At 42.0% G+C, this 3376-nt stretch overlaps 1 protein-coding gene and 1 pseudogene across 1 annotated transcript in view; one reads left to right on the top strand and one right to left on the bottom strand.

The window, feature by feature from the left end:
• The window catches only part of LOC100950686 (desmocollin-3), a 51626-nt gene that overhangs the window by 44632 nt on the left and 3618 nt on the right, over positions 1-3376 (bottom strand). The window lies entirely within an intron of this gene.
• On the top strand, positions 2168-2720 carry LOC105886496 (annotated as a pseudogene).

Here is a 3376-nt window from a genome sequence, read left to right as displayed (position 1 = left end):
CTCGCTTGAGCCCAGGAGTTGGAGGTTGCTGTGAGCTGTGAAGCCACAGCACTCTACCCAGGGGGATAGCTTGAGGCTCTGTCTCAAAAAAAAAAAAAATGGGGCACTATTGGAAAGAATAAACTATGAACTCATTAATATAATTTTTGAAAGACATGATATTCATAGACAGATTTCAATTATGATATGCTTCTTGAAACTATAAAGTAATTTGCTGCAATATTTTTATGGGGGTTAGAGTATTACTGAAAATAAAGTCAAGTAAAAAAAGTGAAGGCACGATCATATTAACGATGATGAGCTAATAACTTGTAAAAGTATTTTTAAAATAATTTCTGTAGAAGAGTGCCCACACTTGAAAGTAAGCACCAATTAAGTTTTTTAAAGGTGGTTGACTACTGTAGCCTGGGAAAAAAATAAATTGCTTTGCTGTAGTTTATAATAGTGTGCAAGTTTTATTAATTATATAATAGAAAGCTTATCAAACAAATCTTTATGTCCTCATAGAAAAATGTCAAAGGGAGAGTGAAAATTAAGGGGTTATCTACAATTGTTTCATTTTATGTTGTTCGGTTTTACCATGAATCCGCAAAGTAGCCTTTCTGAAATAGCACCCTTCTTCAATAGAGGAAGAGGAAACCAAATAATAGACATTTATAAAGTTTTTGAAATACAAAAGAGACCTCTTGCCTGAGCACAATATCACCAAATTGTAAACTCTCTCATGTGGATAGTTGCCTTCTGCAAAATGGAAATAATACCTTCCATATTCTTACTACCACAAAGGTAAATTGCAAGATTTATTCTCTGCACTTCGATGATTCTAATAAATCTCCTCCTACCCAAATGCATTGTGAGATGAGAATTCTAGTTAAATGGAAAGCGTGATTAAACCCAGGTCACTACAGATACAATCTATGGAGCAGAGCTGCCATGGAGAGTACAACTGGACGAAGAAATGGGCAAGGACTTACACTTACTATTATTTTGTTATTCGGAAGGTGCTTCAGGGTCTTACTGTATCTCAGCATAAGCATCAACTATTTCCTTTTAAGAAGGTAGCAGATATGCATCAATCTAAGCATGCATATACTAAAACTTTGGTTTCCCTAAATTTGTAGTTCTAAAATAAACTAGTGCTCTTTGATTTTCTTTATTTGCCTTAATCTTTATTTCATGAATGTGAAAGTTGATAGAAATTACTATCCTCTCTTTTATTTTAAAAAGATGAATATATCAAATGTTGTCAAGAACCAAAAACAAAAAGAGTTCTGGTAGGGAGTCACATTATTCTCACTAATTAATTTTTTTAAATCTGCAAACATAGTATGCCCATTTATAAACCACAGGCTGCAGGCAGACCTTTGATACTCCAGGGAAGAAAAGTACAGATTTGCAGGGAGTTATTCCAAGTGTTACAACTATTTTAGCTCCTTTTCAAGAGGAAACCTTTTGACAAATTGTGGGATTAGCGGGTTGAAGTAGACATTATTGACAAAATGAAATAAATAAGAGAATATCATTCCTGGGGTGGATTTGATTAGAACAGTACTGACACGTATTAAACAGGATCTCATTCTTTGTAACAAGTAGAAGACAAGTGATCAACTGTCAATTAGTTTTCACTGTCTCCAACAATTTTTGTTATATGAGAAGAACCCAACATTTCCAGAGACATTCAAAATCATAAAAACAGCGAGTCAAGTGGGTGCTTCTCTGGCTTATGAGGGGCGGGAAGAATCTTCTGTGAAAGGGTGCGTCCTGGGGGCTGGTGGGGGTCTGCCCCTGGCCTGGACTGATGGCAGCTTTCCCCTCCGTCCTCCTGCTCAGGAAATGAGGCAGCAGTCGGCTGAGAGGAAGCGCAGTGCCCTCCCTTCCTAGAGAAGCTTGAGGCCACAGAGCTGCCTGCCATCCTCCAGCCTGGGGCCCTTTCCTGCTACTGGGAGCTCTTGCAACTGCTACATCCACTCTCTGAATCAACGTGAAGAGAGAGGGGAGATGGTACTTCTCTCCTACATTAGTGCAAGTGTAGGAGCCAACCAAACTTGCCGGGCCCTACCCATGATGACCTGAAAGACAGGGCTTCTGCTGGACTCGGGCCTTTGTGGCTGAATGTGACTAGCCAAACTGCATAAGAACCAACACTTCTTCCATGAAAGGCTGATAAATGAGTGCACAGAAGACAATCAGATGGCGCGCCAGTGTCAGGGCTGAGGCTGAGGCAGCCTCCTTGAACCACAGGATCCAGCTGGTTGAAAAGGAGCTGGGTGGTGCTCAGAGTGCCTGACCACTAAAGCTGCTGATGAGAGTGAGAGAGGGCTGAAGGTTATTGAAAACCAGGCCTTAAAAGATGAAACTCCAGAAAATACAGCTCAAAGAAGCTAAGCAGATTGCAGAAGAGGCAGATAGGAAGTATGAAGAGGAGGCTCGTAAGTTGGTGATTTTTGAAGGAGACTTGGAACCCACAGAGGAAGGAGCTGAGCTGGCGGAGTCCCATTGCTGAGAGATGGACCAGCAGACGATGGACCAGAACCTGAAGTGTCTGAGCACTGCTGAAGAACAGTGTTCTCAAAATGAAATAAATATGAGGCAGAGCTGATTCTTACTGATAGACTCAAGGAGTCAGAGACCTATGCTGAGTTGGCTGAGAAATCGTAGCCAGGATGGAGAAGACAATTGATGATTTGGGAGACAAACTGAAGTGCTCTGTACACAAATGACAGGGACCAGACTCTGCTGGGCCTGAATGAGACTTAGCCCCCCAGTCCCACCCTGCTGCGCTTCTCCCTCTGACCCTGACTCAGCCTGAGGCCAGCCTGCCCCAAGCTGACCTGTCAACTGAGGGCTGATCTTTAACTGGAAGGCTGCTTTCTCCTTTAGCAGCCCCCTCCATCCCCCACCCACCCTCGCCATGTCTTTTTCACCAGACTGCCTGTTTCTTCCCAGAGATTCCAGCACAATGCACAAGGTCTGCAAAAGCCTGTTGGGACGCACAGATTTTGTAACTACCTTTTTTGTTGTTGCTATAGCAACCATTTGTGAAACATTCCAAATACTCCCCCAGCTCTGAAGCAGCAATCTAATCCCTTTCTCACTTTGGAATACTTTTTCAGCTTAATGTATATTGCCCTCTCCTCAGAGGAGGGCTGCCTTACTGAGAACCCAACAGAGTCCAGGGAAAGGAGGACTGCCTTACTGAGAACCCAACAGAGTCCAGGGAAAGACTCCTCTATGGGAAACCTCACTGCTCTGTACAAAGTTCCAGCCAAACCCAAAAGGTAATCCCAGGAGGAGTTAGCCAAAAAAAAAAAAAAAAAAAAAAAATCCTGTTCAGGTTTTCAACTATAAGATATCTTTGGACCACTTTTTTTTTTTT

The sequence above is a fragment of the Otolemur garnettii genome, unplaced genomic scaffold (assembly GCF_000181295.1).
Source record: "Otolemur garnettii isolate 467f Iridium unplaced genomic scaffold, OtoGar3 scaffold00012, whole genome shotgun sequence".
NCBI lineage: Eukaryota > Metazoa > Chordata > Mammalia > Primates > Galagidae > Otolemur > Otolemur garnettii.
The sequence above is the reverse complement of the archived record's forward strand: the minus strand, read 5'-3'. Positions and strand labels throughout refer to the sequence as shown.